This window comes from Urocampus carinirostris, chromosome 9 (genome assembly GCF_059441175.1).
Source record: "Urocampus carinirostris isolate Australia breed hairy pipefish chromosome 9, RoL_Ucar_1.0, whole genome shotgun sequence".
NCBI lineage: Eukaryota > Metazoa > Chordata > Actinopteri > Syngnathiformes > Syngnathidae > Urocampus > Urocampus carinirostris.
Window position 1 is genome coordinate 36,244,844 of NC_142357.1, and position 25,357 is coordinate 36,270,200.

The window sequence follows — 25,357 nt, forward strand, 5'->3', positions numbered from 1 at the left end:
TTTTATTTTTTGCTGGCAAATGTGTGGACAGCAAAGTAAGAATTTTAATGTGCAGGGAAACGGGGTCCTTTACTGTGCATATGACAATAAACACTTTGAATTGAATTTAGTTTAAAAATAGACTCATCACAGAAACATCAAGATCGTTCTAAAACAAGATACCGGGAAAATATAAAGCCGCATAGCTCACCCAAGTTCTCTTGCAGCCATCACGTTCAATAATGATACGTAACCATGGTCTTCTTACAACCGTGAGTGTAGTAAATCCAGGAGAGTAAAATATTTACAAATACAGAATAGTAAAAAATGTTTTCTCTATGCCGTAGTGCAACTCAACGTGCGAGTCACATTCACCTTTTTCGGCCAATTGCAGGCTTTGTTTCGCCCCTTTAGCCTATGCGAGCCTGTAAATGATAAAAAGGATCCGCCCCCTTTACCTCCGAATAACTTTAGCCAATAGTGACTGATTCAAATGATGATTGACACATTTGTTAGGAAATGAAACGCCGGTATATAAATCCCAGCATACACCGCGGACTTCTTCGCCTTCGGGGAAAAATCTAGTTGGCGGCTGCTTGCCTTAGTTGCGAGACTTTGCGACTTAATATTGATCCATATATAAGGCGCACTGTATTATAAGGCGCATGGTCAGCTTTTGAAAAAAATAAAGGCTTTTAGGTGCGCCTTATAGTGCGGAAAATACGGTAATTTGCCGGTATTAGACGTAACCTACGCAGATGATTGGCAGTCAGTTATGTGTCCGGAGCAGCATAAAAACAACAAATCTGCCAAATGAATTTCAAAATATTATTTATTGTTTGTTATTAACTCTGATGGATTCAAGTGTGTTTTAAGAGGGGGAAAAAATAAACGTGAAACGAGGCAAAAAGCCTCAGTATATAGAAAATATGATGAGGCAAAGAGCCGCATTCTTATTGGCCAACATGCGACTCTAGACCCGCGTGTTTGCTACCCCTGGTATAGACTATTAGTATTCCCATTAGCAAGCTAACAAAACAACAAAGTCAAGTTTCACTTCCAATTCAAAAAGACAATGCCAAAAGACACTTCCCAGTTTCCACCAGTTATTTATGAACCCACCGGGCAGCACATTATAGGCCATCACCACTCGTCCCCCTCACATTTTTATGATCCAATTATTACTGATAACATAGCTGGATTAAAAACACAACCTTAAATCATCCTAGCTGAAGAAGTTAAGAACAGACAGGTTTCAGGGAGGAGAGGAGCCCCACAGAACAGATTTTTAATCTGGGCAAGAAGTTTCAGCAACACCAGAGAAACCTCTATCATGTCTTTGTTGATGTCAAGAAGGCGTTTGACAGAGTATGGCAAGCCTCTTTATGGGCCACCATGCGGGAGTACAACATGGGCCACAAACTAGTTCAGACCATTGAACAACTATGCAAATGCCAACAGTGCAGTACTTATCAATGGTACCATTGGAGCGTGGTTTCCAACTCCAGTCTTTGTGACACAAGGCTACATTCTCTCCCCAACTTTATTCAACATCTTTCTGAAAAGGATCATGTCCAAAGCTCTGGAGCAACAGGAAGGTACAGTCAGTATTGGGGGACACAACATCACTAACCTCCGTTTTACTGATGATATTGCCGAATTGGCAGGAGACGGACTGGAACTCAGAAATCTGGTCAATCACCTGGACAAAGCATCAAGCGAGTATGGGATGGAAATCTGCACCAACATTGACTAACAATCCCCAGGGTATCACCACAAACATCACCATCAACCACAGAGAGCTAGAACCTGTCACCAAATTGTAATATCTTGTAGCTGTCATTTCAGAAGAGGGGTCAGAACCAGAAATCAGGGCCTGGATAGATCAAACCAAAACCAAACTTGCCAGACTTAAGCCATCTGGAGGGACAAGAACATAGCAGCGAAATCAAAGGTCAAACTCATGCAAGCATTGGTTACTTCCAACTAGCTCTACGCTTGCGAGACTTGGACAGCAAAACCGGAAAAGAAAATTCAGACCATGGACCTGCTATGGTACAGCGAACTTCTAGGCATCAGCTACATAGCCCATGTGACAGACGAAACAGTGCGCAACACCAACAGAGGGCACATTGAACCCTACTAAGAACTGCTGTCAAATGTGCGTGGACGGAAACTTCAGAGGTATGGTCACGTCACAAGATGTTCAGGACTGGACAAGATAATTCTCCAGGGCACAGTCCAAGGGGGCAGGAGGAGAGGAAAACCGAAAATGAACTGGGCTGTCAACATGAAGGAATGGAATGGTGCCAACTTTGCCTGAACCCAAAAAGACCAGTCAACGGTGGAGAAAGCTGTCCAGAGTTGTGTCCTTGTTGTAGCCACGAGGGCCGATGCGGTTAAGGGATCTGTGAACCGTGAATATAGAATTAAATTACGAAATGATAGAGGTTTTTAATCATTTTATTCTGGGGGGCAGGGTTAGGGTTTTTCGGAATGTCAAACTTCTTTTTATTTTTACATTTTGGTGGGGATATCTACCAATTACCTACCATTTGCCCCTCCTTTTTTTTGGGGGGGGGGCAGTGTTTCAGTTTACCCCAATGTTTGTTTTTTTTCTGGATAAAAAATCATAACGAATGTAAGCAAATCTTGTTTTGTTTTCCTTTGAGTGATCTACCAATTACCTATCATTCACCCCCTCTTCTTTTCCTTTCATTTTGGGCAAAAAAAAGGCAGTGTTTCAGTTTCTCCCAAATTTTTTTCTCTTCTGATAGAAAAAAAGGCTTGATGAACGTAAGCAAATCTTGTTTTTTCGTTTGTTTGTTGTTTTTTACATGTTTGAGGAGTAATCTACCAGTTACCCATCATTCACGCACTCCTCTTCTTTTCCTTTCATTTTGGGCATTGTTAAAGTTTCTCCCCGATATCTTTTTCCTGGAAAAAAGCATAACTGACGTGGCACATCTTTATTTATCTAATTTTTTCTATATTTAAATTTTGGCGAAGTCATCTACCAATTACCTACCGTTTGCCAAGCCCTTTTAAAACAAAATGGGCAGTGTTTCAGTTTCTTCTGAATTTTTTTTTTTCTGATAAAAAAAAAACTGAATGAATATAAGCAAATCTTGTTGGGTTTTTTTTTGTTTTTTTTACATGTTTGAGAAGTTATCTACCAGTTGCTTAATATTCGCTCATTCCTCTCCTTTTCCTTTGATTTTGGACAGCTTTTGGGTTTCTCTCGAATATATTTTTTTTCTGGGGAAAAAAGGACGGGTTTTTTTTGGGCAGGTTATCTATCTACTCTTTGCCCCCTTCCCCATTATTGTTTTAGTGAGAGTTAAGATTTTTGTTCATCTAGGGGAATTAAAAAAAAAAAAACATACATTACTAGAATAAACACAACAATGAAGCAATGTATTACTTTGTTCTCTCATTCATTCATATTTTGTTTTTTCCCAGTGAGTAAATCCCAGTCACGACTTTTTCTTTTTCAGTATCGAGATGACTTGCACAATTTGTGTAATTATTTAAGACGGCCTTGTCATTAATGTCATTGAAAAGAAAACGGTTACAGGTGATCTCCAAACAATGCGAGCCATTTATGGCCTACATTCTCTTTAAGTTTTTTTTCCCTTTTTACATTCTCTTAAAGTGACGACATTGCGTCTGAAGGCAGCCATCTTGAGACCTGACTAGCATGCTAGCTTGCATATGAGCATTAAAGGTATTCCCAAACAGAAGGGGGGTTTTTTTTCCAAGTAGGCTCAGGACGTCCACACAAATGTAATAATTTGTGGCAAAAGATTCCACGCGCCAAGGGATTCAAGAATTTTACTCAAAATGCTTTATCTCAGAAAATCATTGAAATATAACGAGCTAACATATATATATATATATATATATATATATATATATATATTATTATCCAAAACCCATGCACCATTTCCTTACATTTGCAGGTTTGAGAATTTGGGAGTACCTTTAATCGAGGTATCGAAGATTTTTATAACGAGGTTTTTTTGTTTTTTTTCGTTATTTGTTTTTATATTTTTGTATCTATATACTTATATATTGTTCATATGACTTTTGATGTATATTTTGTATCTACAGAATTTATATTTGTATTTTTACTTTTATTTATGCATTTGTTTCTTTTTAATGTTGCTTATTTCAAATATATTTTTACTTTTTATTGGTACTGTTGTTTTTATTGTTGTGTTCTTATATTTGATTATAAAAGTAATTTTTTATTTCAGCTTAGCTTTTATTCATATTTTTATATATCTTCCATTTTTTCTATCTATCTATCTATCTATCTATAAACATTGTTTATGTGTTTATATATTGATGTTTGTGTTTCCATTTATTCCTATTTCGAAAATCTTGATTTTGTATTTTTTAAATAATGTATTACATTATATTTTCAAATGTTGACTTTAATCTCTTTATTTTGTATGTCTTTATTCTTGTATTGATGTTTTATTTACATTCAATTTTAGATAATATGAGAAATAAAGCTTCAAATGAGTTTTATTTTAAATATTATTTTATTTTATTCTTCATACTGTATGACTTTTCTTATTTCTGTATTTATTTTACATTTGTTCATGTGTTTGTTGGTTTCATTTACATGTATTTTTATGAAATTTCAGAATCATTTTTATTTTCACTTACCTCTATCATTTTGCTTTTTTTATATTTTGAATGTTTTTTTAATTTCTGTACTTACCTTTAAATGTTTTCTTTTACTCAATTTATATATATTTATTGTTGTTTTTATTTCCATGTACTCAATTTTTTAATTAATATTTCAAACCATTGACTTTTCACTTTATTTTTGTATTTATTATTTTTTTTGATCTTGTATATATTATTTATTTTTTACTTCTGTATTAATTTGTAAATGTATTCCTTTGTTTATTTATACTTTATATATCATTGTGTTTCCATCTTATTATGTTTATTTTTAGAATTAATATCTCAAACCATTGACTTTTCACTTATATTTATTCATTAATTTTAAATTGTATTATTTCTGTACTTATGTTTTCATCTATCCATCCATTATCTGCACCGCTTATCCTCAGTAGGGTCGCGGGGGGGCTGGAGCCCATCCCAGCTATCTTCGGGCGTTGGGCAGGGGACACCCTGAACTGGTTGTGTTAACAACTATTCACTCATTTATTTCTATACTCATATTGCTGTTTTTATTTCCATTTGTTTAGTTCAGTTCATAACTTATCTTAAAACATTGAAATTTTTCACTTATATTTATTCATTCAGTCTTGATTTTGATTTTTTTTTCATTTAGAACTGTGGCTTTTATGTTTTTATATTTAATTTCGGAAATAATATTACCAACTGTTTTACATCTACTTTCATTTCTTCATTTATTCCAAATTTCTAATTTTGGCAGTTTTGGCCCTCCATGAATAGTTACTTTGATTTTGTGGATTTTATTTGATTTTTGAGGGAGAAAATGCGTCACAACTTCTTAAATCAAGCAAAAAACAAAAACGTTAAACCTCGCAAGGAATAAAACTGCGAGAGACAAAGAAATGTTACGACCAGTCTCGGCATGCTCGCTCTATTATGAGACGGTTGCGACATCAGCGGATTGTTGCTCAATTGATTTTGGGATGTATCAAGGGTGTGCTGGAATGAATCGGGGCTGCGACGTGGCCTTGAACGCATCGCGGATACTGCACAAACAAGTGCCTTGCTCAGGGAAACGACGAGGGGGAGGATGGGTGAGAGCTGCATTGAAATCATATGCAAATACTATGTTGTGATTGCAATAAACAAAACAGTGCTAGGCATAAAGGGCTCGATCTAAATAGAGTCGTTCGGAAAAATAAATCAAAAATACGAGATGTGTCAGTACCGAAACCGGTATCGGTATTCACAGCATTTGCCGATACAAAAAACAAATGTCTCCTAAGGACACGTTTGGTATCTGGTACTAGAAATTAGGCCAGGGGTGGGAGAACTACAGCCCAGCAGGCTTTCTCATCTGGGTAACCGAACAAAACTGGTCTAGTACTACTAGTAAACAAAGTACTAGTAATAAAAAAAATGAGCCTTTGGTGCCACTTTGTTTCCGTTGTACCTCTGCGTGTCGACAACAAAAACAACTACATAAATACTACGAAAATACTACAATACTAAATATCAAATTTCGTGCTTAAAAACACAGACCTTATGCATTATTTTGCTTTGATTATAAAAGAAAAAAAAACTATAGAAATACTGCAAAACTAATACTACAGTTTTATTACAATACAAAAATACTACTACAGAAATGTTACAACAGCAATATTACAAAAGTACTATTATGGAAATACAACAGAAATACTCCAAAAAATACTACTATTGAAATACTTCAAAAATACCATACTATAATGAAGAAATACTACAACAGAAATAATATGGTAGAAATGCTATAAAAATACAACTACAGTTATATTACAAAATTCTACTATGGAAATACTATAAAAAATACTGTATAAATACTACAAAAATATTACTACATAAATACTACAAAAATACCACTACAGTTACACTATGAAACAAAAAAAATACTACTACTGAAATATTACGACAGAAATATTCAAAAATACTACTACGGTACAGTAATCATAAAAAAACAAATAAAACAATAATATGGAAATACGACAAAAATACTACAGAAATACTTATAATATCACTATGGAAATATTACAAAACTACTACCACAGTAATACTACAATACAAAAATACAATAACAGTAATACAACAAAAAATACAGATATACTACAAAACTACTACCGCAGTAATACTACAATTCAAAAATACAATAACAGTTATACTACAAAAAATAAAGATATACTACAAAATTCTACTCTAGAAATACTACAAAAACACTACAGAAATACAACAAAAATCCATCTGCAGAAATAGCCCAAACAAATATAACTAGAATAGTACTACACAACTGTCTAATTCAGTGCCTAAAAACCTTACAAAGGCAATTTGATGAAACAAATATAACATGTTCACATTCATGAATTTAAAAAATGGATACGTCTCCAGGATCGGCCCTTTGGCCAAATTCTTTGACCCGAAGCGGCCCCGACAACAAATAGTTGCCCACCCCTGCATTTTCGGAGTATTACTTTATGTTATTTGGGTAAAATTATATTATATATATATATAATATCCATCCATCCATTATCTGCACCGCACATCCCCAGTAGGGCTACGGGGGTGCTGGAGCCCATCCCAGCTATCAGTATTTTTTAATATACTAGTGGTATCTGTTTTAGGTATCAATAACTATTCAAGATATAGGTATTGGTCTAAAAAAGTGTTATTGAAAAACCTTAGTAAAAAAGTAAGAAATGTTTTAAAATTGTGAGTCAAAATAGGTCTTTCTTTTAATAATATTAGCCATTTTTCGGAGGTGGTACTGGTGGTATCTGCATCTGGTATTGATGACTATTCAAGAGTTGAATATCTGCCTGGAAAAAAATGGTATCAAACAACCCTAGTAGAAATGTTACCATTTATCATAACCATTGTGTCAGAAATACATATTTATTTAAGAATATTAGCAAATTATGGGAGGAGGGACTAGTGGTATCTGTGCTGGTATCAATGACTGTTCTAGAGTATTGGTCTGAAAGAAGCCATATTAAACAACACTAGTAAAAGCATTGGAAAATTTTAAAACATTGTCAAATACCTTTTTTAAGTACGAGTGCTATCTATATCTGGTATTGATGAATATCAAAGTATTGGTCTGAAAAAAAATGGTATCGAACAACCCTAGAAAAATCATTATAAGTGTACATTATTAAATAAAATATTTTTAACTTATACATTTAACATCTTATAACCAATGAAAATTTCAGTTACGTAGACTGGTAGTGAGAGTTAAAATAGTTTTCTTTTATACAATAGTCTCTGATTTATGTTTTGTTTTTTTAAATGTTTTTCAACAAACCTAAGAGTAGAATTGCAGTTGTGTGATTTGAATAAATAATGCCTCTGTGCCCTTGTTTTAAGGCAGTGCTTCTCAATTATTTTCAGTCATGCTCCCCGTCAGAAGAAGAAAACCATTTGCGAGACCCCCCTGAAACGTTTGCAAACCCCAACACCACCACCAAAACCAATTTTTGTATTTGGCTTCATGCTGTCTGCTGCCGACAATTATAAACATAGAAAGCACACCAATATTTCCTTGTCCATAACAGTGGTCACAGTGAAGCTGATCTCCATATATGCTACAATAAACTCCCTCGTCTTAGCTTTTTCCTCTTTATCCTCGTCTCTCTCCGCCTATCTTCTCGTTCTTGTTAAATATTTTTACGGAGTGAACTGGAGGGTTGGCAAAACGTTGTGTCTATATTTAATACTTTCGGCTACACATGTGCAAAGCGCGGATGCTTCACCACCGAGCGCACGCTCTGCCAATGAGAGTGCTCCTGCCCCCTAGTGTAGTGGAGGTGCAATGCACTATATTCCAGGACAGTAAAAAACTAAAACTGTTCCCAATCCCAAACACGCCCCCATTGTCAAAGTCTTGCAGCGCCCCAGGGAGGCCCATCCCACTATTTGTAAACCACGGCTTTAAGGCATGCTTATGAAAGATTTGGTAACCTACTAAGAACTCATCTTGAGTTCTACTTTCAGCTTCTGTAAATGAGTCATATTCAATAGCATGCTTCAAATGCGGTAGGGATTAATTGCAAGACCATTTCTTTCTTAAATGTAAAGGTTTTGTGCCGATTTCATTTGAGGCTGTTTGATTTGGAAACCTGAAGAACCAGGCAAGATCTGGCCAATATTTTTTTGAATTAAAAATTAAACAATAAATGTATCATTTCCAGTATATACATTTAATTGAAGTAAAAACCCTTTAAGGCCGGTGGCATTTTTGCAACGTTGACACAGTAAGAGAAATCCATAAAAGCAAGGAAGAAAAATGACCACTTCAAACATTATAATTGTAATTAATACAAATCAAATCAATTTGGGGGCAATGTTTACATCATAAATCTATAAATGTAGAATTTTTTTTATAAAAAATGAATAACAAATAAATCATAATTACGTGTAGTTAAAATTGAATACTTTTGTAGCAAAATTTAAAATGCAAATAAAAATTTGCACTGTATCAGCATTTTTTGGTTGATGCATTTATTTGTTTACAACTTAAACATTGAATAAAACATTTTTTTATTTTTTTTCAAATATTTTTGTTGGTTGTTTTTTTTTACATTTTTTGCTAAATTTACTTCATTAAAAATCTATTAAAAAAAATTAAATGTCCCACTAAAATTTGTACTATCATATTTAAAAAAAAAAAAATTCACTGTTTACATTGTAACAAACCATATATGGAATGTATCAGCATTTTTGGGGGTCATTTAAAAAAATGTTTTACGTTTTAGCAATGTTTACATTTCCAACATTCTATGAATTTGATATATATTTGGTTTTCATAGGTAAAACAAGTTTAAAATATAATAAGGATAATATATTGATTATAACTTATCAAAGACCCATTTTTTGTTTTAATTACAAAAATATATTTTATAGAAATACCACAACAGTAATGCTGTAATACAAAAACACTTCCAGATAAATATTACCAAAAATACTACATATAAACAACATAGTGCTACTATGGAAATACTCAATAAATACTACAAAAATGTTAGAAATATATTACTACAGAAATACTCAAGAAACACTACAAAAATAAACTGTGGAAATACTACAAAATATTACAGAAATGCGAGAAAAATACTACGATGGAAATACTACAAAAACACAAAACAAAGTCGTTTGACCATGTTTAAGTGACTGGCCCCAATTAAGAAAGGCGGCCCCGAGTGACCACTGTAAGCCCCCCATCAGAAAACAGTTTCGGAGTCGAGAGCCGGTCCTCATTTCCAATGCAAATTAGGAAAGTAGATGTGAAGGGGGGCGGGGGATCGGGCTAAAAGATGGCAGATAGCAGGGGCCCGAACAGATTTAATGGCTTGAGAAGTCCGACTTGATTTCCAAATGTGACCCCTGAGTGGATTTGTGATGAAATGGGAAGCTAACAAGAGGGTGTGAAATCAGTGGCACGGGGGGGCGTTTGTGGTCTGCTAGTTATTAGTCAGCAACCCGCAGCATTAACAACAAATTACATTTGTGCACCCCTAAAAAGATTTGATCTCGTCAGGTTGAAAAAAAAAAAAAAAAAAATCACCATTTTTGGGTACCTTTTTTTTTTGCATACTTGTAATGTTTCATTCTTAAACATTTCATTTATGCAAATTTTATACATGCTATTATATTTCTTTTTTTTTTAACATTTATTGCAATGTTGCATGCCTATAAATAAATAAATAAACAATTTAGGTGAAAAAATACATCACATTAAAATTTAGGGGGCATTTTTCAATGCTTGTCCTGAACACTATCTATCTATCTATCTATCTACCTTGGTCATATCCCTCAAAAGAAGTGACCAACAGCAAGACAAACACGAATACAAAAACAAAGAAAAGAGAAAAGGAAAAAGTACCAAAAAACACAAAAAATTTGACCATGGCCGACCCAAATGCCCAAACACCCAAACATGTTAAGCACCACGGGACCCAAGTCGGTCATGCTTTTGTCCCTCCAGATGAAACGGGAATCAACTCAAGAAAGCGGCCATGTCCCTCGGGTCAGAGTGACAAAATACACTCTTCTCTTCAACAGCAGGGCCCGACAGCTTTCACTGATTTACCCCTGCCGCATCATAAAGGGGCCCTGCCCATCCCTTAGAACACGTCTAAACATCCCACTATCCTTTTGCAACACCTCTCCACTCGTTCCTATCACCAACACCAAAAAAAAAACACACAAATGCAAAAAAAAAATACAATCCAAACCTTTTAAATAAATAGATTATATAATGTTTTTAATATATCCATTTTACCTTGTAAAATTCCACAAATCCAAAAACTAATAAAAATAACTGTACCAGTACATTGAATACCAATTATGTTAATTGTTTTCTTTATTTTTATTGCATTAAAACAAAAATACTACAAATGTTTTTAAATGCAAACATTTGAAAAATGAAAGATAAATCACCACAAAAAAATGATTTTTTTTTCAAATGACAGTGACGATAACACTCAAAATTATGTCTTAAGTAAGCAAAGAAACTATTTTAGTAATCATTCACCAAATACCTATCATTATCTAGTAAATAGCAACAGTGAAATATAATAATTATGGAAAAATAAAAGAGTTTATTTCTAAAAAATAAAAATAATAAAAAAAACACATAAAACAAATAGATACAATTCAGTTTGTCCTACTATACTACTCCTAGAGTAACGTTTTTCTGATGTAAGGCTACTATTATGTTTGTTTTAATCCTTTTTAAATGTGTCTTTGCAGCCATAAAAAGAAGATGTTTGGACACAAGCTTCTATAAAAAAAATAAAAACAACATGAGTGGGGTGACATGTTGCGTGCAAGAGGAAGAAGACACTGCGGTGCAACCTCCCAAGTGAAGTGAAAGATCAAGATCTTCTGGTCTTCTTCACTTCCCCTTTTTTTCAATTCAGGATGGACAGCGTTCTCAACAACAGCAAAACATACCCAAAAAAAGCAAAAGCCTCCAAATCTGTATTCAAAAATGACAACTACGCCACGTTTTCTTAAAAAAAACGTGGGCTCGGTTGCTTTTGAAGGCCTTGCAGAACTGTCAGCTCCCGCCCTAATTTCTACACGCCATATAAGGCGATCCGTCATAAACCAGAACTGGGTGTTTTCATACCGAATTGGATTAGAATGCGACTGTAAACAGAACTGAACCGGATTGAGATCTGCAACTACAGATCCTAAATAGGTCCAAAAAACAAAGAAAACTGGAACTAACCTCAAACGAACAAGCTGCAGGTGAGCACATCCATCGTGGAAAGCGTCAGAAAAGGCATCGATACCACCGAAGAAAAGGTAGAAAAAACAAGAGCTTAGAGGAGGGGGGTTATATTCCAAAGAGAAGCCTTTCAAACACCAAGTAAAGGTGTGCATGGGCCTGCTCCACACCTTTTCTCACGGCGACAAACTGTAAAATGATGTGGGGGCGGGGGGTAGGGATGGTGGGACGTGTTTTTGAAAAAAAAAAAGAGAAGAAGAAGAGACGACAAACGAATCGGAGGCAGAAAAAGGAGAAGTGTGTTGAAGGCAGCCAGCCGTCCTCTCCCTATGAGTCACTCGACCTCGTCCCCATTGGTAGAGAGCGGCCCCCGGGCAGTTCGGGCCCCACCTGCGGCCCCCCCACCTGGCCAATAAGGTGAGGAGCCCGACAGGCAAATCGGCTCAGGTGCCTTCCCGCGATTGGCCGAGGGGGGATGGGAATGGGCGGGGCCCGGCCAAGACGAAAGACAGGTTTCTCCTGCAGAGGAGGAGGTGAAGGTAAACACAGGTACACACCCACTGCAGACTTTGACCTGATAAAAGAAAAAAAGGGGCTTAAAACAAAAGCTGTGAGTGTAGTAGCATGGTAACGGTGAGAAATTTAGCAACGGGGGAGCGAAGAACAAACAAAAAAAATATCATAAAACAGACTAATGGCGAGGAACGAAGCGTTTAAGACCTCCTCCCTAGAAGCGATCACGTTCCATCACAAGACTCGATGACATCATCGCAAGTTCCAGTGAGATGTGATAATTGATGATACTCAAAAGTAAATGATTGTAGCGAAAGGTAGTCAAGTACAAAGAATGACTGAAAAACATAAAAAGCATTAAAGCATTCCAAAATAGGACGCACAGAAAAATACTGAATAAAAACTAAAAGTAGTACCAAGTATATAAAAGTAGTGACACTCACTGGAAACTGAAAACTACTGAAAAGTATTTAACAAAACAAAAATATATTGAAAAGTACTAAAAAAAAAAACAGGAAAGTAACAAAAAGGACTGAAAACTACTGAAAAGTACATGAAAGTACAAAAAGTACATAAAAGTAGTGACAAAAAATACTTAAGAGTAGTAAGAAATACTGAAGAACATGGAAAAGTACTGAAAACAGGACTAAAAAGTAACGAGTACTGACACATACTGAAAAGCACAAAAGCATTAAAACATACCCCAAAAAGGGACACAAAAGTGATAAAAAATGCAAAGAAAAATACTGAATGGAACTAAAAAGTTGTAACAACTTTGAAAAATACTACAACGTGCTATAAAGTACTGGAGAGTACAAAGCATTACATATAATTATTGGATAGAATTTGAAAAGAAGAAGAATCTAATGTCAAAGTACTATCACGAAAATACAATACATATCATAAATACAATACTAATGTTCTAATGTTTGAAAAGAACTAGTAATAAGTACTTAAACATTACCAAAAAAAGCATTAACGAGTATTGACACGTACTAAATGGTAGAAACAAGTACTGAAACGTGGTAAAAAGTACCAAAAAATAAAGAAAACTAAAACATAACAACAGCTGAAAAGATCAAGTAGTAACAAGTATTGAAAAGGTACAGAAGACAGGGTTGGGTAGGGTTACTTTAACTTGATTACTTTCAATTACTTTTGGATTACTCCAATACCAAATATGCTAATAAAAGACAAAGGAAACTAAATATGAATAAAATTATGACTCACAACACGGGGTAAGCTTTCTCTCCTGGCTTTGATCTCTTTGATCTCCGGTTAACCAACATAAAATGCGACAGAAACAAAATGAAAATAAATCCAAACAGCTTGCCAACATCATTTTTGCCGTTCCATGTATTCCGTTACTCCCCAAGCCTGCACAAAATTTAGTAATTGTATTCATATTCAGTTTCTTTTGTCTTTTATTAGCATATTTGGTATTGGAGTAATCCAAAAGTAATTGAAAGTAATCAAGTTAAAGTAACCCTACCCAACCCTGACAGAAGAGTACTATAATCTTTACAAAAGAAATACTGAAAATAACTAAAAAGTAGTAAAACATAATTCTAACAGTAATGCAAAGTCATAAAATACATAAAGACGTAATAATAATGCAACAAGTCACGAAAAAAAGTGTGAAAATTTACAAAAAGTACAAAATTGTATGAAAAAGTACGGTAAGAACAAAAAAAAAGTGCAACAAAATTACTGAAAAGTACCAAAAAGCACAAAAATGAAGTAACAAGCTTGGAAAAGTGCTACAAAAGTACTAAAAGTTAATGAAATGTACAAAACTGTATCAAAATAAGGACAGAAAAGTATAAACAAGTACAAAAAAGCACAGCAAATAAATGAAAAGTAGTACTGACAAGTAGTGAAAAAGACTAATATAAGTATGGATGATAGGTGACTGAAAAAAGTGGCTTAAAACAAATTTGTGAATCTATTAGAATGGTAATGCTGGGAAATTTAGCAAAGAGAGAAGTGAAGAACAAAAATAAAAGTCATAAAACAAGCTAGTGGTAAGGAATGGTTTAAGACATCCTCCCTCGGTCCAATTGCTTTCAGCACAAGACTCAATGACATCATCGCTCTAGTGTGATGTGTCCCAAAGGTTAGCGAGCAGAAAACTTCAGAAAAGAAGAATAAAGAGAATAAAGTTGCTGCATTATGAGAAGTCATTTATCTATCTATCTACCCTGGTCATATACCTTGAGAGGGGTGACTGACAGCAAGACAAACACATACACAAAAGAAAAGAAAAAAGGGAAAATTGAGAAAAAACACGCACAAAATTTTTTGGGGGACCATGGCCAAAACAAATGCCCAAACACTCAAACAAGTTAAGCACCTCGGCACCCAAGTTGGTCATTCTTTCGTCCCTCCAGATGAAACGGAACACAAGAAAGCGGCCATGTCAACTCAGGTCAGGGTGACACAACACACTCTTCTGTTCAACAGCAGGGCCTGACAGCTTTCACTGGTTTACCCCTGCCACATCATACGGGTGCCCCACCCGTCCCTTTGAGAAGTCATAAAGTATTATATTTGGAGGGGCAATAACTACCTGGTAATCGTAAAAAACACAACTAATCAATAAAAAAACTGTACCAATGAGTGAAAAGATGTGAAAAGCATGAAAAAAGTGCTAAAAAACACAAAAAGTACTAAAGCATACAAAAAGGAATAAAAAGTACTAAAAGGTACCAAAAAAAGAGTGAAAATAACTCAAAACTAGTAACAAGTGTTGAAAAGTTGTAGAAAATAGTGTAACAAATATCTCTAAGTACTAAAACGTAGTAGGTACAGAAAAGTTGTAAAAAGCACAAAAGGAACTAAACCATACTAAGAGAGTCTGGAAAGTACTTAAAGTGCAAATACATCTCATAAAAAGAACTAAAAAGTAGTAACTAGTACTGTAAAGTTGTAAAAATTAGCAGACATGGGACCAAGTCACACATGTGCAAGTCTCAAGTAAGTCTCAAGTCTTCACCTTCAAGTCCCAAGTAAGTCCCAAGTATTTTTTTCTTGGGCAAGTCAAGTCACAAGTCAAGTCCCGAGTCTTAGATTGCCAAGTCCAAGTCAAGTCACAAGTCATAAAAACAGCGACTCGAGTCGACTCGAGTCCAAGTCACTAAGTCTCAAGTCCCCATGTCTGAAAATTAGTGTAACAAGTACAGAAAATTACTAAATGTAGTGACAAGTATGGGAAAGTACACAAACAAATGCTGAAAAGTACTGAAAACTGTACAAAAAGTATGAAACAGGTACCAAAATGTTCTAAAATGTAGTAACAAATAGAAAAAAGTACAATCGTGTCCTGGAAAAGACAAAAAGGTAGGGAAAAGTACTAACAAAGCCCAGAAAAAATATTAAAAGGAGTAACAAATAATGGAAAGCAGAAAAAGTACCCGAAAAATAACAAAAGATTATTGGAAAGTACTAAAGAATGTAAATATGTACAGAATAGATTTAGGAATGAATAACGAGTAGTAAACTGTGCCAAAAAATACTCAAAAAATCTTTGAAGAAGTAATAAGTAGTAGCATGTAAAGAAAAGTACTAAAAAAGAGTAATAAGTACCTAAAGGCTCAGAAAGTACTAAAGCAGGAAAAAAAACTCAAACGTACTCTACAAGGAACAAGTACTAAACAGCACAAAAAAACACTACTTAAAAGTACTAAAAAGTAAAAAAAAATACTCAAAATAACCAAGTAGCAACAAGAACTAAAAAATAATCAAATTGATGATGATGAAAAAAAAACAAATATTAAACCTTTAATACCTAGCCAAATTTTTGATATAGAATATGGGAATAAAATATGTAATCTCGAGAAGGAATTGTAGTCATTATATTTAGTCATTAAATTTAGTGTTGAGGTTTATTTTGACATTTTTGTCCTAAATGATGATTTCAAAACAAGGTGCAAGCAAAGTTCTTATGTAAAAATGCCATAAAATACTGCAAACGAGGATACCAATGTATTTACCTTCAGTGCAGACGGCGCTAGACAAAAGGAGAAGTGTGTGCGTACGGTCTTCTGTATAACTCCACCCATTCATCAGTCTCACCCAAATTAATTGCTCTGTGTGCTTTGCCAGAGCTTCTTGGCAAAACGTTTGTTTTGGGTTAGTTTGTTCTGTGAGTTTTCATCAGAAAGTGTCTCAACAGTGAACCTAGAATGTTTAATGAGCAAAAAGATTATTCGTTGAAAAGGATTAATTGTTGTGAAAAGAGCCATGTGTACTCATGAAAAGGGCCATATATGGCTCACGAGCAGTGTTCCCTCTAAGATGCGCACGTGCACAATTGCGCACTGCTCGCACATTCTCAGCGCACAAGAAAATCTAGCCAGCGCACAAAAACGAGGGCTCAAAATTACTAATTAAGAAGCGACTTAAGTCAAAGTTATAGTGCATGAAGGTAAAAATACACGGGTTCCCCTGACGTTGTGTCCTAAATGCGGTATTTTGAAGTCGAGTCGAAGTAGAACAAAGTTGAGTAAAGTTAGTAGAGTTTGTCGAGAACCGGCTTCTTTGGCTCGGTTCATTAAAAGGAACCGACTCTTTCGGGTCCTAAACGGCTCTTCAGGTTGTTTTTGCCTCTTTAATCCCACCATGACCAAATATTATGTAAAATTATGCACAAAATGACTTGAAGAAAGAGGGGAATAGAACAAAAAAGAAAAAAATACCGAAATGAAAAAGTAGTGAAAAGCTGAGAAAAAAAGAAACAAAAGGAAGAGAAAAAAAGAAGGAAAAATTGAGAAAAAAAGCCAGAAAAAAGGAAAAGAAAGATGTAGGAAAAAAGTAAATAGAGAACAAAAAGAAAAACAGCTCGGAACAAATAAACACGATGAGATTTTTTTTAAAGGAATTTTAAAAAAAGTGGAAAAAAACGGAAAAAAGAAGAAAACGTTTGTGTTGCATTCAAATAATTTCCAATTATATCAAGTGAATCTTGTTGCCAACATTGTACTTCCACTAAAAAATGTGATTAAGTACAGTTCTGTATTTTACAACAGACTAAATAAGCCCCCAAAAATGTTAATATTATGCGACAAAATATATCAGGAAATAAAAAGAAATGGAAATCTTGTGAAAGAATTGTAAGAACAAACGACTTTTGTAGGCCGTACAACCTTTGCAATAGTACATGAGTCAATTCATTCAAAAGAGAAAAATAATTTTGCATTGCCGGAAACTCCGCAAAATGTAACTTGATGTCGAGTTTTGGACATGTTTGATAATGAATTATATTGCCACGCTTGGGATTATGGTTGCTCACTGTTGTTTCAAGCGCTGCTCACCGACTTTGTGTGAACGCTCAGACCCGTGGAAAATTACAGGGAACATTGCTCACGAGCCATTTGTACTCATGAAAAGGGCCATATATGGCTCACGAGCCATAGGTTGCAGACCCCTACTCTAAGTGATGTTACTGTGGCCTTTCGAAAATTGTCGAGAACTAACATGTGAGCAAACAGGAAGTGGTGGTCTGCAGCGAGAAGCAAAACCTTCACACACGATTGTCACGAAACTCGAGATTGCTCTTCATAATCTTAAAAAACAAAATTGGCCGTAAACTTAGAACATTGACAATCAATGATTCTAGATCGCCGTTGTTCTCTTTCCGCAGGTTGAGGAACCACGAAAACAATACAAGAAGGAACTCAGTACGCAAGCTCCTCCAACGTGAATTTCCTCAATTTCGAAACAGGAAGCGAGCCTTGCCACATTTCCGTGACTCAAGTTCATTTCGATTGCACGATAACAAACATCCGGAAGTAATATACACTGAAGTAACTAAAAATGACAAGATGACACCAAACACTAAATAGTACAGCCAGAAGGGGGCACTGTGGTGTGTATTTTGTTTGAAATGGGCGAGCAAATCAACCCTGCTAGTGAGAAGTCCACTATAACACAAACAGGCTTATTTATAGACGGTACGAGTGTATTCGGTGTGTAGCTTTCTCAATATAATGTTCATTATGTGTAGTATTCCTAAAATATATATAAAATTGTGTTTTTGTTTCCAATTGCTAACAGGTCCAGTGAACATGTCTCCAGTATGTAGTGTTGTGAACTCGGTCAGATAGCTGTGGATCTTAAACAATAAGCTGTCAATCGTAATTAAAGTGGAAAAAGAAGTAAATAGTTCAATTAAAGGCAAGTAAAAAGTACTCAAAGTACTGAAAACTACATAACAGTAAAACAGTTAAATAAAAATCATTGTAAAAAGTACTGGAAAGCACTAAAAACTACTAAAGACTGCATAACTGGACAAAAGAAGAACAAGATCAAAATTGAAAAGTAATAACAAGTACAATGAAGTAAACAAATACTGAAAAAAGTACTCAAAACTATATAGATTTACACAAAAAGCACGGAAAAACACTAAAAAATACAAAAAAGTAAAAGCATTCACTAAAAAGTAGTCACAAGTACTGGAAAGGACCAAAAGTACCAAAAACTAAATTACAATAAAAAAGTACTGAACTGTAGTAACTAGTAGTACTATACAATAAAGTAGTAACGAATACTGAAAGGAAAAAAACAAGGAAAGTTCTAAAAAGTACATAACTGATTTTAATAAGTACAAAGAAAAAGCGCTAAAAAGTACAGAAAAGTACCAAAAGGTACAAAACAGTAAAAAAGTACCTAACACAAAAAAATGATAAAAAGTACTCAAGACGATGTAGTACGGAATTTCCAGAACTCTAATGTAGTAACAAGTTTTTGAAAGTACCAAAAAGTATAAAATGTTCATAACAGTACAATAAAGTATTCAATACTAAATACGAGTACAAAAAAGTACTGAAAATATGTAACAAGAACTTCAAAGTAGTAACAAGCACTGTAAAGTACCAAAGCGTACCAAAAAATGCATAACAATACAAAAGAGTACTCAATACTACATAACACTAGAAAAACGTACTGAAAAGTAGTAGTACAACAGATGGAATTTTGTAGCTTGGTGTCTGTTATGATCCAACACACTGTCGATATCCAGAAGGTACCAAAAAAATGATGAACTGAAGGAACCCACACCTGTTCCTCATCACCTGCACCAGGCTCTAATCAGCAACCTAATATTTAAGGACTGTTCGGCCAGCAAAGGCTGACGGATCGTTGTTTGCCTTCTATGTTCTTGATCTCCTGCCTTTACTAGACATTGTTTCCGATCCTGCAGAGGGCGCCAACAGGCAGACAAACGAGAAGACTCTACACCTGGTCCTCATCACCCTCATCTGACTAACCAGGAACCCTCTTTTTAAGGACAGTTCAAAAGCAAACTCTGTCAGATCATTGTTTGCCCTTGATGTTCCTGATCTCCTGCCTCTAAAATACCTGTCCTAAACTGTCCTCTAGAAGGCTCCTACAGGCAACCAAACTGAAGAACCCCACAACTGTTCCTCATAACCCTCACCTGAATCTAATCAGCAACCCAATATTTAAGCACTGTGCCAAAAGCAAAAGTTGTCGGATCGTTGTTTTCCCTTGATGTTCCTGTTCTAAATTGAGTATACCTGCCTAACTAAACCTGTCGTTGATCTATTCTGGAAGCCACAGTCCTCCAGAGGGCGCCAACATGCTGGAGGACCCGGCACCTGTTCCTCGTCACCCGCACCTGACTAATCGGCAACCCGATATTTAAGAACAGTGCCAACAGAAAAAGCTTTCGGATCATTGTTTGCCCTTGATGTTCTGATCTTCCGCCTCTAGCACAGTGGTTCTCAATCAGTCTGACTCAGGGACCCGCCATACCACCCTAATTACAAGCTGCGAACAAAATCTAGAAAAACAAATTCCACTTTTCCAATGTATTGATTGAAAGGATTTAGCCATTTTTAGTCAGAGATAGAATTAGTTTTTATGTACTTTTAGCACAGAAACCTCACTCACTGAACCCAAACAATCAGCGCTGCATAAATGGGGGGAAAACAATGTCCTAGGTAGCAGTTTTTATCCACAAAAAAATCCAAATACTAAATACTCTCCTACCAAACTTTACCACTCTTTTTTCTGAGGGTGTCAACTCACATTTCCTTTGCATTACTTTTGCCATGGTAAAGGTCCGTGACCCAAAAGTGGGTTGCGACCCACAGGTTGAGAAACACTGCTCTTATAGTTATTTTTCAACTTTTTCTGAGCCAAGAAGCGTTCCTTTCATTAAAAAAAAAATCCAGCAGAATACCACCAGTCGGTGCTATTGCATCTTTGGTAAAAGTAAATCGGAATGAAAGATAGCTCCCGCTAGACCGCACAGGCACACAAATTGGATGATTACCCACGGCACAGTACGACAATTGATTACTGTTCCGCGGCACATTGTTTGAAAAACACTGCTCTAGTATACCTGACGCCAATCTATTTTGAACCTTCTCTACTTTGCCAGAAGTGTTTTACAAAATGTGTCGGTGGTACCTCTAGATACAAAATTTAATTCGTTCTGGGAGTAGTTTCGTACCCTGAAACATTTGTAAGTAGGGACGCCTTTTAAATGTAAATGCACTACAGTAATCCGTTCCAAGCCCCACAATGGTATGTTTTTTTTTCACAAAAATCATAAAAGAGCATCAGACCATCAAAAAAAATAAATGTTAAAATAAGATTACAGCGCAACATAAATCAAGAGGCACATAATGTAAAAAAACAACAAAGAATAAAGGAAATTATACAAATATTCATTGACCATTTTACTGGATTCTTTGTTCACTGGTCCTGAGCAGTGTTTTTTGCCTCACGTTTCTTGAAAAACTGGTCTAATGACGTCTGCTTTTGCCAGCTTTTGACATTCTGTCGGAAATGCACGAGGCAGACGTCATAATAATGAGAAATACCCCGACCTGTCAACACGTTTTCTCTGTGAGTCCTTTCTACAAACTCTGAGACTTCATGGGATTTTGCCAAAATGTATTTAATTTGTTCTGATAAAATAATGGCTGCGTCCTCCGCCTTGTTGTCCCTTCTGCATGGCGCTGTGTGTTTTCTTACCTGTCTACTATCTCTTGCTTTGTTCCGACGGCCAGAAAAAGTCTCTTCCCCGTCTTTTCTCCTTGTCCACTTTTTTGCATGTTTTTCGTGGGGTCTATTGTGAATAATCGTCGTAGCGGTACCATTCAGTAGACTGTTGACAGAGCGCTAAAGGTACACGAAGAGTATCCCGGAATTCACACATAGACACTGTGTTGCCAGGTAGAACTCTGAGAGCAGGGAATGGTTGCGCGTACTGTACCGTATCCTTCATATTCTGAAACTCCTCTGTAACTAGAGGCAATATTTTGCCGTTCAGGTACTTTGTAACCTGAAACTTACGTATGTAGAGACATTTGTAAGTAGAGGTACCACTGTACAGTAGAACCTCGGTTCTCGACCATAATCCATTCCAGAACCCTGTTCGAAAACCGATTTGTTCGATCACCGAAATCATTTTTCCCATTAAAGATAATGTAAATCGTTTTAATCTGTTCCAACACCCTGAATGTTTACCTTGAATGTTTCACGTAAACATAAAGCTAACCCAGGCTAATCGTGCGTTCGCATTATCGTAATCTTCCGTATGAAAAATTCCCCTAACATGAACGTGTAAAAATAAAAAAATCAGGTCGTTTACAAGTCATTTAGCACCCAGGTCTCCACAACAAGTGGTGAGCAGTTCATTGGAAAGGGGGCTCCGTTCCAACACCCTCAATGTTGGGTTCCATTCCAACACCCTCAATGTTTAACGTAAACTTAAAGCTAACCCAGGCTAATCGTACGTTCGCGTTATCGTAATCTTATGAATAGGATTTCTTACCTTTGTGGTGGTCAGCAGAAGGCGCACGCACACCTCCTTCATATTTGGTTATTATTTCTTTCTTAAATGCAATAGTTGTACGCGCTACTTTTCTTTTTTCACCTGTAGCAACTTTGCTGCTTGCACTGACTTTCTTCGGAGGCATAATAAGGGGCTAAAACACCCGTACGCCGCTCAGCGTCGCACCCTAGCGTACGCACTCACGCATCACCGGCGTTCCAACTCCGATTTTTTGACCGAACAGCGAAGCAAGAATTTCTCGAAATTTTTGGTCGGACACCGATTTGTTCGAACTGAGAGGCGTTCGAAAACCGAGGTTCCACTGTACTTGTTTTCTCCACCCTCCCATATGTACAGATGTACAAAGTCTTTTTAGTGAGCCGAGCTAAAAGAGCCGTTTTCCGAAAAAGAGCCGGAGTTCCCATAACTACAAGCTAGAAAAAAAACGTGTGTATTATTCACGTGAAAGGAATGTCTCCTTGACTGTGATTACATACCAGAAATTTATTTAATCATTATTCCATCTTTGCAAAAGAATGACATTGCTCAAGTATCCGACAGATTCCAAATCGTTCCCTTAAGAGTTGTGTACGAGTATCGCTGACTCCTCAATTCTGATAACGATATCCTTGAGGACCTGAGATACATGGGGGCTTTGAAGGACGCGCCGTGGTATTTGTGTAGTTCGGAGGTCAGGAAAATAAAGATTGTCTGGAACGGCTGTGGGTGGGTGGCAAAGATTCTTAGTGCTACTAGCTAGCAGCAGATCAGTTATTCTTTAGAAGGAAGATTCCTCATTTTAGCTGTTAGTTCAAACCCCGAGATGAAACAATGATATAGGAAACAGATCGCTTATAAGAACAGTTGGTGATGAATCTGTTTCTTGGGATGACAAATCCTTCAAATTATCAGATTCAGCAAATATTGACAGATTATTTACAGATTATCATACAAAACAAATTATCTGTAAATCAAATATAGTATCTTAATTTTTGGAGTAATTCGGTTCCATAACCACACATATATGGTGAATTTCTGCAAAAGGAACCACATACACTATAATATACTTTACTATACTGTTCTATACTATACAATGTTATACTATACAATACCATACTATTCTATAGCAGTAACAAAAGAAATCTGTTTACTCTGTGTATCCACTCGACCAGGATATTTTTAAGATACCAAGCACAGGGGTCGATAAAGTAGCTAAAAATTGGACTCAAGTACGATTTCTTTAGAATGAGATGACTCATGTGAAAAGTAGTCATCCAAAGAATTACTTGAGTAAATGAAAAAAGTACTTAGTTAAAAAAAAAAACACACTGTACTGAGTAACAGTAGCAACGTCGTACTTATTGATTTTTTTCCCCCAGACAACCATATAATCAGATCATCAAATCATTAAAGTCCATCCAATCAACAATAAATTCCAAGTCAGTGTAATTACAAGTTTGGGTGAACCCTCTGTGGATCAAAAAAAAATAATATCTGTGAGGCTACAGCTATGTACATTGCGCATACAGTCCAGTAAAAAGAAAAAGTACCCTCCTCTCAAGTGCCACCTGGTAGTTGTTTGGGTCACTGATCAATTGTAAATAAAAGAAACGAAATTTTAGACGAAAGAATGCGTTTCAGAAGAGACAGACGCTTACTTACGTGGAGGGGCTTTAATTAACGGGTTCAGTGTAGCCTAATGAAGCGGGTTACAGTACAGTTTCTTCTTCACAAATCTACTCAGAACACTCCTAGGGATGATTTGGACCGGCCAATTATCATGACATGCATGTTTTTGGAATTTAGGAGGAAATCGGGGGAGTGCCTGGAGGAAACCCAGGCAAGCACGGGGAGAACATGAAAACTCTGCCCAGGAAGGCTGGCAGCTGGATTTGAACCCTTGACCTCAGAACTGTGCCGCAGACATGCTAACCACTCAGCTCCAGATCCGCCAGAGTTCAATTCCAGCTACCGCAGCCCTCGCTGTGCAGAGTTTGCATGTTCTTCCCATGTCTGAGTGGGTTTCCTCCAGAAATCAGCAAGTGAGTTGTCTGTCTCTGTGTGCCCTGCGACTGGCTGGCAACCAGTTGAGAGTGTCCTCTGCCCACTGCCTGAAGATAGCTGGGATGGGCTCCAGCACCCCCGCGACCCTACTGAAGAGAAGCAGTGCAGATAATGGATAGACGAATTAAGTATTTTAACTACTAGGAGGTGCTAAACAATTGTCTTCTATTACATGTTTATCCTTAAGTGCCTCGTCTAATCTTGTGGTCCACAATGCACATTAACTTGATTAATCAATGATAATAAAGACAATTCTCTTCTATTCTAGTTCTCTGCGACTCTTCTATTCCGATAGCCTTTCTGAAACATGAGCTCGGCCGCCTTCGAATAGCTTACGAGCTCAGTTTGTCTTTTTTTGCGTAGTGCGATCGATGCGCGGCGGGACCCATTAGGGAGGCTGGGCAGAGAAAGCAAGACCAGAAAAGCCCGAGGACCTTGGCAGTCTCGGCTCTTAGGATCAGACTAGCGACTTTGCTGTCACGGGATAAGAAGGCTGCCGGGAAGAGACACATCGTTTTCTAATGGACGCACAAACACACACTTGATGAGCCAATCACGAAGCAGCGGCGACAAAACAAATGGCAGGGGCGAGAGATTATATTATTTGGAAACTCTCAGTGGTCTGTAGTTGACAATTACCGTAAATTCCGGACTATAAGCCGCTACTTTTTTCCCAAACTTTCAACCCTGTGGCTTATTCAGTGATGCGGCCAATTTATGTCATTTTTCTAACGGCCGCCAGCGGCGCTCGAGTACAAAAGGTAAGATTTAGACTGCAACTTCTTAGCTTGTGCACAAATTAACCTAGCGTAGACATATCCTCATCATGCAAATTGCAAAAAGAAAGGCACATGACGCAACCTTCAAGCTAAAAGCAATCGAGCAGTCCGATATAGAAGGAAACAAAGCTACCGCACTAAACTTTACTTTGCGAGCGTGATGCTAGCGTGTTTTTGAATAAGGGAGCGTGGGACGACGTCTACATGACAAAGTCTCTTTCCCATACTGAAGGAAGACGACTTTGATGACGTCAGTTATAAGGAGGAAGATGAGGACGGTTTACCGTGCTTACCACAAGC

The 25,357-nt window shown here is 36.4% G+C and overlaps 1 protein-coding gene across 2 annotated transcripts in view; it reads right to left on the reverse strand.

Moving 5' to 3' along the window:
- elf1 (E74-like ETS transcription factor 1) overlaps positions 1 to 25,357 on the reverse strand; it is an 81,942-nt gene that overhangs the window by 53,444 nt on the left and 3,141 nt on the right. Inside the window, exon 1 of one of the 2 annotated variants that reach the window (XM_088343595.1) lies at positions 11,897 to 12,154. The exons of the other annotated variant lie outside the window; for it this stretch is intronic. The gene's annotated coding sequence lies outside the window, so the exon portion shown is untranslated. Of the gene's footprint in view, positions 1 to 11,896; positions 12,155 to 25,357 lie in introns of those variants that run through there. 2 annotated transcript variants of the gene reach the window in all.